Source organism: Protopterus annectens, chromosome 7.part0, assembly GCF_019279795.1.
Source record: "Protopterus annectens isolate FY-2018-M chromosome 7.part0, PAN1.0, whole genome shotgun sequence".
In the NCBI taxonomy this organism is placed as follows: Eukaryota; Metazoa; Chordata; order Ceratodontiformes; family Protopteridae; genus Protopterus; species Protopterus annectens.
This window is the reverse complement of record NC_056739.1, coordinates 283,059,814-283,072,270: the sequence shown is the minus strand read 5'-3', so window position 1 is coordinate 283,072,270 and position 12,457 is coordinate 283,059,814.

The window sequence follows — 12,457 nt, the reverse complement described above, 5'->3', positions numbered from 1 at the left end:
CACCCATAAGATATCATTCCAACAATACTCCTATTCTCAGTAGCCTAATCTCCCCCTATAGAAATCTTACTACCTTTCGCTCAGCGAATAAATTACTAGTAACCATCCAGAAACCCTATAATAAAGCAGGAGACTCCCTGTTTTCTAATTCTGTGGGGAAGATTTGGAATAGGCTCCCCAGCAACCTACAATTACTTTCATCATTACTACTCTTCAAGTATCAACTAAAATTACTCCTTAAAACACAATGGCTATGCCCATGCATTAATCAAGATTAACCCCAACTGTACAATATTACTGTTTTTCCCCCTCCCCACAACAACCTAGTGGGATTACAAAGCCTCCTCTACTCTAATTTTCTAGTCTTCTCTTTTGTGTGAATCTCCCCATAGTACATACATTGGAACCCTACCCCTGCTCCAGGCACTTGTATTTTCAGTTTTGTATGTACGCCAACTATGTTATATGAGTGTAAATTTCTGAACAAATGTAATAATTAGTTTGAATCTTTCTTTTCTTTCCTACTCTTCTACAAGTCAAATGTCAAACTGTAAACCACAGATATATGCTTCTAGAACTACTGTATTGCTAAAACTTGTACACATGATTCTTCTGATGTTAGTTTTGACAATGTTAGACTACAGCAATAATGCATTTAACATTTTAGTTTTAAGTTTCTTTTTTGCTTTTTTACTCCTGTTACATTAGCTTAATTTTGGAGCTTATCTCTCCAGGCATCTACTGACAATGGACATGTATCCAGTTAGACTAGCCAAGTCAACAAATGTAAAATAAAATAAAATAAATAAATAAATAAATAAATCCTTTAGTATTGTGTGAAAAATCATTGCATAGCAAATATGAATAACTATAACCCTGAAGCAGATATTTACAGGCTCCCCCTGTCCATGCAGAACAAGTCTGACAAACCAATGGTGAGTTTAAGGTTTCCCAACCACGCATTCAGGTTGCTCTTGAATAAAGAAAGAGATGCATTTAACTACACAGGGAGAAGAAGGCAGTTCCAGAGAAGTGGTATTCTCTGCCATATACCTGTCCAGCATGTTTTATTAAAGTTGCAATAGAGAATGAGTTCTCTAGATTAGATGTTTTTGTCATTATTGGAATTACGGGTGTGCAGAAGATCTGAAAGGGTAGGATTGTTAGAGGGGCTTTACATGAGGCAGAGATCTCCCCTTAGCACCCTGTAGGACACTGAGAAGAGGGACAGTGTTTTGATGCAATTAGTGTAGTTTTTGTGAATTTGTCCTTTGATTTTTCTTGGTGAAAAAAAGCAATGTGGTTGCTGTCCTCCATTCATTTCGTACAAAACCTGTTTGGAGACTAATATTGAAAATCCTCTGTAGAAGCATTGACAGTTCATGTATCAGGCTCATAGCTCTCAATCTCTTAGCACAAAAAAATCAGGACAAAGACAAAAATAATAGGGGGACAAAGACCCAAAAATAGGGAGAAATTGTAAATACTGCTCTCATAAACTTAGAAAGTTGCTAGAATAAAAAGTCTTCTGTTACCATGCATTTTCTGAAGGAAATGAAGTCTGAAACTCACATGCTTGCCATTATTTAGTAAAGTCAGCCCTCACTGATTTGCCACTCAAATCTAGAAAACCACAAAATGTTATGTGGAACAGATAAAGATTTAAGGCAAAAATCTGGACATTCTTCAAAAATCTTGACAGTAGAGAGGTGACTAGTATGCATCCTGGTATGTTATCTGGTCCCACAGAAGTAGTCTTCTTCATCTGTATAGTGCCTTGAGGACTTATTCCAGGGAGATTTGAGGGGGAGTGGACACTGATAAGTGGTCTGGGCAAGAAAGGGGTAGAAGAGAGGGGAGAAGATAGAGCTAAATGTATCCGCTAGAATACTGACTATGTCTTCAAGCCTGGAGTACATAATACCATTTACTATTATCTCTGGGCAATTTTGAACATTATTTCTGAGGTTTCTGCCATAGGTAAAAAGGCTTTGTGATTCTCTTTTGCCTGGATGTCTTCTGTTATCTCGTATCTAGCTTTGTTTGATTTAATCAGGGTCTGAAGTTCTCTGACAACCTTAGTAAGAGCGTTTTTGGAATTTGCATAATTAGATCTGTTTTTACATGCAATTAGTTTTTTTTTTCCTTTTATTGTGGTTCCTGTTTATATTAGGATTTCACCATAAGGGTTTATTCTTAAACTTAGCAATGTAGTTATTTTTGGAAGGGGGACATATTTGCCTGCGTAGCTATTTAAATGTTCATAGAAGTTGGTGTTGAAAGATTCCACATTTCTATTGAGGTCCTCAGGGTGGAAGGGAATGTTGACTTTTGCTAGGTCATCACTCAGTTTTAATATATTTGCTTTGTCATTATCTCTGAATTTTGAGTAGTTTAAGGATGCCTCTTACTTTAGTCTTATGGTGAATGTGACAGATTTATGGCCTAATTTTATTAGGGAAGGTGTTAGAAGTAGAGTGTAACATAGCTGTCCCTCGGTAAAATCATTTTCATGATTTTGTGAAATCTCTGGGCATACATGTTTGGGGATATAAAAGTTTCAAGTTAATACATGGGTAGTTGCAGTTGCTTGCTCTAAGTGGGTCATGGGTCATAGAGGGGGCCCTATAGTTGTCTATAATGTGATATGAGGTTTTGTTCATGGTAACTTGAACATGTAGGAGCTCGGGGTTGTTATCCTGCTTTACAAGTCTACAGGTGTGATTCTGTTTTATGACTAGAGAGACACCATATGTATCCAGTGTGGTGGATCTGAACACATTGTAGGCACTGAAGCCTTGCACTGATAGAGTTCTGTCAATATTCTTGAACCAGTTATCCATGGAGATGCATACATCAATACATTATAGGGTAAGGACTGCCTGTAGGGAGTATAGTTTTCTGTTTGGACTCCTAGCATTGAACAGTAATACCTTCACGTTTTCCAAACCTTGTATTTTCGTGATGGAAGCTTTGGTAGACTGACTTTGCCTTAAAACAGAAATAAAACACTATGGGCTAGATAAGGTTTTGCCAATATAGAAAAGCCTTGGGGAGACAGGTGCTTTCCATTCTGGGTGAAGCAGTTAAGACAATTTCCCCATGTCCTTCTAGGCAGATGTATATTGTACTCACTTTGAATGACACAAGGAGCTAATTCAATTATTAAAGTCAATCATTAGTTGTTCATAGTGTGGCATCATTGTAGGTGAAGGCAAAGTGATGCCCAGGGCTAGATTTGTATTTGCCTTGGATGCATATTCTGAGAGCTCCATCAGTCCCCCCCCCCCCCATATAGTCCAGGGAAGTATGCTTAGGTCATTTACTCAAGTGTTCATGTAGTGCAAAGACTGGAATGAGTGCATTATGTGGCAAATCCTGTATCCTGATAGGCAGCTGACTGTGACTGCCTCTTTGCTCAGCCTGGTGAGTGGTGCATCAGTGTGTCTCACAATGGAATTTCTTATGACTATGATGCAGGGCTGTATGGATGTTTGCCTTATGAGCTGAGACACTGTGAGTTATAGGTGCATGATTCATGATGGGTGATCTGCTTGAATTTAATGTTTTCAAGGCTGATGAATGTATTGCTGCTATATTTGTATTTGGGAGCATACCTCTCAACTGTACAAATTTTCTCAGAATGTCCAGATTTTGGTCTCATATTTTTGGTGTGTTTCTCATAAAATTGTGGTTTTCTGGAAAATCAGTGGAAAGTCATTGAGGGTTGAAGTCAGAAAATAATGGCAGACATTTGAGTTTCAGGCTTCATACCCTTCAGAAAATTCATACTAATGCAAAACGTGTTATTCTATTAACTTTCCAAGTCTGTAAGAGCAATATTTAAAATGTGTCCCTATTATTATTATATTTATGGCTTTGTCCAAATTTCTTGCTGTAAGAGGTTGAGAGGTATGTATGTCTGGAAGGTCTTTGAGGTTTAGGAAGATTGCCATTTGTAGTGTGATATTGTGTGTTTCTGACAACCTTTTTGGCATTTTTAGTGTCTGTATATGAGACCTTGCATCCAGTAATATTGTATGACTTAATTTCTTGCACATTTATAAGTTTAAGAGTTAAGTGGCTGTCAAGTATACATGACAACAGATGCTGCATCATCTCAAACATATCCATTTCCACCAAGCTGTCCACATTGATAGGAAAGTGCATATCCCTTGTTTCATATTCTTATTGTGTGATCTACAAGAGGGAGTACAACTGACTTCCTTGGTGCTATATGGGTTAAGACTACAGTCTATGTCTAACCTCAGGAAGAAGTGATTCTCCATGTACAAACCAGATACTTATCTTGCAACTGAATATTGAGGAAAATTCAGTTTGGTTTTATAGGGAAAATTGCAATTTTGATAGGTTAATAGGCTAGACTTAAAATGGCCCAAAAGGGCAGTTAGGCTATTACTTTACTGTGATAATAAGTAACTAAATTAATACATGGTACTGCCATCCTCTGCTATGAGATGCTAAGCTTCTCACAAACACAGTGACTTTATACATAAAGTGAAACTCAACAAATAAGCATGATAGCACTCTGGCCAATCACACCTGTACGCATGTAGGTTTCTTAAGTGATTTTCAAGCAAAAAGGAAACATGGTTACTCTCTGTGTCAACTAGAATGCAGACCATACATTTTGACCACCTAAAGAATCTGAAAGTATAGAATCATAACAAATAACATTATTTATGGTAGCAACAGTATCTTAGAATATCATAAATAAATAAAATAGAGCAAAATAATGTCCTTAACTGGCTTGGATGAGGATGAAAATCATCAAAAACATGAATTCAGCTTGTTTGCCAAGCATTGCTGAGCTCTGTGTTACTGAATTAAGCATTACATAATCATGACAACTTTATGCAAGGAGGGAAGATCAACAAACTAGCAAACTGTCCTCTGTCCAATCACAGCAACACTGTCTTAGATTTTTTCAGTCATTTTCAAGCACAGAAGAAACCAGGCAGTTCTCGATTCCTACTAGAGCACAGACTAAATTATCTGCTCACTTAAAGAAGCTAAAAAAGGAAATGAATAAAAAATAATTGTGTTAAGATTTTGTGAAATTTTATATGGAGCTTTATCTTGCATTACAGGAATACTTTGAGAAGAAAGATTACCTCTGTAAACTGCTTCAACAAATCCTAATATTCAACCATACCCAGATGGGACAAAAGCAATGCCTAAATCCCCAAGAAATATGAAGATCTCAAGAAGTAAAACATTAACACGCCAAGTGCATCATGTTCTTGCTATTGTGTTCTTTAAGAAATGTAAGACTAAGCTTATGTTTATAATAAGCATTCTTTCCCAGAGGTCAGCAGGCGTTGATAAGCCTGATATGATAATACTAAGCAGAATATTTATATAAAGAACAGTTAAAGCTCTCTTGGCAAAATGTTAATACTCTCAGAAGAACATGGGTGCCTCACAAATAAGCATGCTATTCTTTTTCCATTTATGAGTTTCGGGGGAGTCTGAGGTTTAACCATGTGGAATAACATTCTTTTGGAAAGTAATGAAAACAAAAAATTACCAGTGGAGCTTTGTAGACTGTTGATTATATTATGATCATGCTCTCAATATTAATTATAATAAAAGGAGTTTTTATTTCACGTGTCTTCAAGATTGTCTAAATGAGTTTTAAGTGGTTACAAATAACATTACTTTTGCATGCAAATAGAACAATACCGCCAAGCAAAGCACTCTTATAGAATCCAAGTAAACCAAATGAAATAACAATAAAGAGTGCACCATGTAAGCCAAACCGAATGAAACTCCAAAATCTTCAAGTAAAACCAAAAGTCCACGCTTTATTGAACAACAGATAAACAGACTGCAGTGGTATAAGCACTTTCGCGTTGCTTCTCAACGCTTCATCAGATATAAATGCAGTATAAAACCCCCCTCCCTTTATACAAAAAACAGGTAGTGACATCACAACATTCAATAAAACAATTAAAAGATTAATTAATGTTAATGCTTTAAGGACCTGGAAGCTAAGAAAGGCTTAATAGATAACTTCTCATTAAGCCCAAACCTATGGGCTTGTAACCTCATTATCCAGTGGCTCTCCCTTTCCTCAATCCTACTTTTTATGTTACCTAGCCTCTTCCCTGTATTAACCAGTTCTAACACTTGAAAACTGAAACCATGTGTATTACCCAATTCTGATATGTGTTTCGCAAGTGCATTGACAATATTGCACTTGCTAATTGCATAAACATGCTCTCTGATGCGCTCTCGTAATGACCTTGTGGTCATCCCCACATAAAACATCATGCAAGCTTTGCACGTTGCTACATATACTAGACACAAAGACTTACAAGTGGCGTGTTGTCTAAATAAGTACTTCTTATTAGTAATAGGATGAATAAAAGTGTCAGTAGTAGATACATACTTACATTGATTGCACATATGGCATGGAAAGGTGCCTATTCTATTACTCTGAGGCGCATCAGAGTGACAGCGATCATAACATAACAGCCTGTTCAATGAAGGCATGTTCCTGTATGTCACCCTAGGTCTTACGTCAACTAAAGAACTAATCGTGTCATCTGCCATTAAAATACTCCAATGCTTCTTGAATACATTCAGGATGTTGTTATTTCTATTGGTGAAGGGAATAATAATCCTATTGTGGTTATCATTAGTCCTCCTATTGACAGAATGAGAACGTCTATGAGTTCTATTGATCAAAGGTGCTCTATCAGATAATCTATGTGAGTCACCTAGAGAAATGGCTTCGGATACATGTCTCATGTTATAACCTCTAGATAAAAAGTTCCTAGTAAGTGTCTGTTTGTGTTCATTGTAAGCTGTCGTCTGAGATGTTAATTTAGAAATCCTGACCATTTGATTGGTAATAATGTTGTTATATATGTGCCGAGGATGCATACTCTCACGATGTAACAGGTTGTTTCTCCAACATTCCTTCCTATAAAGCTCAGTATCAAAGCCCTGATGGGTATTGATTATTCTAACATCCAAAAAATCAATGGTGTTTGAAGAATAAGTACATTCAAAGCTAAGGAAATCTGTGGTACTATTGAGGTATGCTACGAAACCCAAAAGCTGTTCAACAGTTCCCCTCCACAACAGAAACACATCATCTACAAATCTGTTATAAAATACAAGATGGTCAACAAAAATTGAATCTTCATTCAAAACAAAGCATTTTTCCCATTGTGCCAACACCAAATTAGCATAGGCGTTGGCACAAAGGGTACCCATTGCTACCCCTTTTGTTTGTAGAAAATAATTGTCTCGATAGCAAAGGACATTATTTTCTAAAATGATCTCCAAAAGTGACATGTATCTAAAAATTACACGTTCAGATAATTTATAATGCACCAACATGGCCCTGACAAAATCCATGCCAGTAGTATTCGGGATAGATGTAAAAAGAGACTTCACGTCTAATGTAACTAATATATCATTCTTACAAAAAGAACAAGATTGACCATGATTAGCTAATTTCTCAAGAAAATCCGTAGTGTCCCTTAAAACAGGTTTAACCTCAAAAAGTAAGGGTTTAAATGCCTTGTCTAAATATATAGAAGAAGGTTCAGTCAACCAACCACGGCTGGACACTATAGGTTGCAGCGGTGGGTTAGTTGTGTTCTTGTGAATTTTAGGTAAACCTCTAAAAGAGGGCACCAACGGTTTGTCTACCATCAAGTATGTGTATAAGTCATTGTCAATGGTTTCAGTCAGCATCAAGTCATACAGGCTGGCATGAACATTTTTGATTAAATTATTGAGTTTAAGGTTAGATAAGGGTAAATAGGTCTCAACATCATTAAGCATATTCTCCATTGCATTACAGTAGTAAAAACTATCTATAACGACAACGGCACCACCTTTGTCCGCTTGCCTAATTACAATGGTTTCATTATTTTTTAACCTGTGTAGGGCATTCCTCTCATCAAAAGTTAAATTAAAAAACTCACACTTAGTCTCACTATTGTATAATTCAAACAAGTCCCTTTCTACTGCTTGCTCAAAGGCATCTAACAATGGATGTTGTTGAGGAACAAAGGTGGAAGGCTTTTTAAATATAAAATGGTTACTATTAGTTCCTGTCCCTTCCTGCCCATAAAGCATCTTAAGAGCTATGTTCCTAGTGAACATTTTGACATCTGCAATAATACCAGTAATGTCACTGCAATCAGAAGGAATAAATCCTAGTCCCCTGTTTAAAACCGACATTTCATCTTTATCTAAGATATATTTAGAAACATTAACAACTAAACATTCATCAGTATCAGTGTCCTTAAAAAGTCCATTCAAGTCTTCGATTTTGGTACCTTTTTGTTGTGTGCAAAGTTGTCTTCTATGCTTTTCCTTTTTACAGCTCTGCCCTGTGGGGACCAAGTTCTCCTCTCGAAGGGTCTGAATGACAGGGGAAAAGAAGGCGAACCATCGCCCAAAGCAAAAAGATCATCTTCCGATTGAATAACAAAAGGATCAAGAGTGATTTGTTTCTTACGCACTTCTTGGCTCTTGGAGCAAGGAGTGTTGGTCGACATCTCTGTGAGACTATTGGTAATGCATTCGGCATGAACCTGTGCTTCCACGACCAAAGAATTGGGTTTAGAAGCCATCGCCGAGTTGTGTATGTCTAGGATGGGAATATCTTTACTGTCGTTGACTCCGGCAACTAGGGATGACGTCATCACAAGTGGATTAGCTGTGTCAGCTGATGGTAACTTGTCCGTTTTGTTAGGAAGGTTAACAAAACGATCACTTCATGAGGAATTAACATCTCTAGGCCACGAGAAAACCTGAGATTGATTGAAATCTAAAAAATCACGTTCCAGTTTTCTTTTTTTGTCCTGCATTCATATAAAGTCCAGTGAAGAAAGCATATGCTTTAAATAATTGAATAGCATGTCCAAGCCGTCTGCATGTAACAGCCGAGCTGCTTCATTTTGTATCAATTTAATGTCATTTTTCAGTTCACAGATCATTTTCTCATAGTGTTCAACTAAGATAGAAATGTAGGTAAAGCTGGTTTCCAGGTTCAACTTTTGCCAACGGGCTAGGAGATCAGGATCAGAATCACCAAAGGTGGGCATCTTGAGAACTCTTAAGCCCCTAGGTATCAGCTTAAATTTAGTACAAGCTTCCATGTGCAGTTTTTGCCACTGCACATTACGAAGTTTGTGTAACTTGTTTTCCAACTTCCTAGTTAAAAGAATGACTTCCATATTGTTCTTGAAGCTATATGCTCCATTTTTAGCTTGATTAAAATCTGCAGCAGTAAGTTTAAGCAATGGGTTGACAGTCATATCAACAATACCATCTAGGTTAAATATAATTTCACCTTCAGAAACCGAAGTGTTGGCCATGTCCTGGCGGAATGGTAATCACAGAAAAAGCAGCAAATAGAACAATACCGCCAAGCAAAGCACTCTTATAGAATCCAAGTAAACCAAATGAAATAACAATAAAGAGTGCACCATGTAAGCCAAACCGAATGAAACTCCAAAATCTTCAAGTAAAACCAAAAGTCCACGCTTTATTGAACAACAGATAAACAGACTGCAGTGGTATAAGCGCTTTCGCGTTGCTTCTCAACGCTTCATCAGATATAAATGCAGTATAAAACCCCCCCTCCCTTTATACAAAAAACAGGTAGTGACATCACAACATTCAATAAAACAATTAAAAGCTTAATTAATGTTAATGCTTTAAGGACCTGGAAGCTAAGAAAGGCTTAATAGATAACTTCTCATTAAGCCCAAACCTATGGGCTTGTAACCTCATTATCCAGTGGCTCTCCCTTTCCTCAATCCTATTTTTTATGTTACCTAGCCTCTTCCCTGTATTAACCAGTTCTAACACTTGAAAACTGAAACCATGTGTATTACCCAATTCTGATATGTGTTTCGCAAGTGCATTGACAATATTGCACTTGCTAATTGCATAAACATGCTCTCTGATGCACTCTCGTAATGACCTTGTGGTCATCCCCACATAAAACATCGTGCAAGCTTTGCACGTTGCTACATATACTAGACACAAAGACTTACAAGTGGCGTGTTGTCTAAATAAGTACTTCTTATTAGTAATAGGATGAATAAAAGTGTCAGTAGTAGATACATACTTACATTGATTGCACATATGGCATGGAAAGGTGCCTATTCTATTACTCTGAGGTGCATCAGAGTGACAGCGATCATAACATAACAGCCTGTTCAATGAAGGCATGTTCCTGTATGTCACCCTAGGTCTTACGTCAACTAAAGAACTAATCGTGTCATCTGCCATTAAAATACTCCAATGCTTCTTGAATACATTCAGGATGCTGTTATTTCTATTGGTGAAGGGAATAATAATCCTATTGTGGTTATCATTAGTCCTCCTATTGACAGAATGAGAACGTCTATGAGTTCTATTGATCAAAGGTGCTCCATCAGATAATCTATGTGAGTCACCTAGAGAAATGGCTTCGGATACATGTCTCATGTTATAACCTCTAGATAAAAAGTTCCTAGTAAGTGTCTGTTTGTGTTCATTGTAAGCTGTCGTCTGAGATGTTAATTTAGAAATCCTGACCATTTGATTGGTAATAATGTTGTTATATATGTGCCGAGGATGCATACTCTCACGATGTAACAGGTTGTTTCTCCAACATTCCTTCCTATAAAGCTCAGTATCAAAGCCCTGATGGGTATTGATTATTCCAACATCCAAAAAATCAATGGTGTTTGAAGAATAAGTACATTCAAAGCTAAGGAAATCTGTGGTACTATTGAGGTATGCTACGAAACCCAAAAGCTGTTCAACAGTTCCTCTCCACAACAGAAACACATCATCCACAAATCTGTTATAAAATACAAGATGGTCAACAAAAATTGAATCTTCATTCAAAACAAAGCATTTTTCCCATTGTGCCAACACCAAATAGCATAGGCGTTGGCACAAGGGGTACCCATTTTGGTTTTACTTGAAGATTTTGGAGTTTCATTCGGTTTGGCTTACATGGTGCACTCTTTATTGTTATTTCATTACTTTTGCATGACTGATAGTTATCCTATAGCACCAAAAAAGTGTAAAAAATGTTTTACTATCAAACACCCCTTTAAATATACTAATACTGTAAATCAGAAATTCCATTAATACAATCTTTTTTTATATATGAAACTGTGCAGGATCTGAAATGCCCTCTGTATGTGATAGTTAATGCTCTTTCCATTTTGATGTAGCTGATAGTACATCATTCTGTAAGCCTCCATGCTGGGTGTTCTAGTTCCACGTGGAGACCGAGGTTATACTTAAAAAACACAGGAATGTGAATGTGGTATAAAAGATTGTTGATACACTGGTAGAATAGACTTTCTTTTAGTGAAGCATTAAACCACAATCCTGTCTACCAGTCCTTATGCAGGTCATTGTGCATGTCCAGGAGGAAGAATAATAACCAAGTATTTATTTTTAGAATGAGGGTGAGATTTGATTTTCATTTTGGTCACTTGTTTTTAGTTATTTTTTCTCATAATTGATTTCATTGTATTTGCTTTCTTGCTTGTTAACTGGTATAGTGGTGTGATACATAATGTACCCTTTTCATCCCTAGTCTGGACTGCAATGAACTAAATCAAAATATGTGCAATATACCAAATAATCATGTCATAAAACAAATTGAATATGTTTGTAGACAATACAGATCATATAGCATACACAAATAGTTAAATTTCCTATAAGTTAACTGTAATGTGGATATATAGAACATCAAACCATTCCAGTGTTAAGCATTCATGTAGATCAGTAAGTCAGCTTTACTATGTACCATACAGTAAATGATGCTGGAAAATATACTCAGTCTCCTGGATTCAGCAAACTTCTGTGCAAGAATATCTTATTCTTGCATGGAAGAGACTGTTCCCATACAGCATGGCAGCGCGCCATGCATAGGCATGAAGGCGCACTGCCGTGCTCTAAAATGGACATGGCTTTGTGTGCGAGTGCAGGGGGCATGTCTGAGAGCAGTACTTTCACAATACACATGACCCCTGCACTCTAGAATTGCCATTTGGCAATTCAAAGTTAATGAAAGTCTCCATGGACATTTTAGTGTCTGTGGAGAAAATACCTCTCAACTTTACAGATCTATGCAGAATGTCCAGATTTTTGCTTCATATTTTTGGTGTGTTCCTCCTAAAATTTGCACCTGTCTGACAAATAGCTGTGAATTGAAATCATTAAATAATGACAAATATTTGAGTTTAAGACTCTACATTCTCTGAAAATTCATGCTAATCCAAAGCCTGTCATTCTATCAATGTTCTAAGTTTCAAACAGTTATATTTAAAATATATTCCTTATTTTTTTTTCCTGTGTGCAATAATTTAAGCATAGCTGCGTGGGTTTGCTCATCACTCAGCTATGCATAGCAGAGTTTAAACATCTAAATAGAAATATACATCATACTAAG